The following is a 268-nucleotide window of genomic DNA, read 5'->3' on the forward strand; positions in this document are numbered from 1 at the left end:
CACTTTCAGGAAAAACTAGCTCAAGCAATACCTTATTACCTCATTAAATATGCAATACCTTGAAGAGCTGCTGTAATTGATTAAATACTGTTCAGCAAATATTTCCCTCTAGGCTCCCCTTCCCTGTGGGACAGAGTCTACTTCCCCTCCATTCCCGGGTTCCCACCGTGGGCTTGGCCATGTGACTTGCTTTGGCCAATGGGATGTGGACAGAAGTCCACGTGACACTTCTGAGCCCCAGAAGCCGCTTTAGATCATGTTCTGGGAG

This window comes from Lynx rufus, unplaced genomic scaffold (assembly GCF_022079265.1).
Source record: "Lynx rufus isolate CCGP_SWC_20201006 ecotype Redwood Valley unplaced genomic scaffold, mLynRuf1.p SCAF_17, whole genome shotgun sequence".
In the NCBI taxonomy this organism is placed as follows: domain Eukaryota; kingdom Metazoa; phylum Chordata; class Mammalia; order Carnivora; family Felidae; genus Lynx; species Lynx rufus.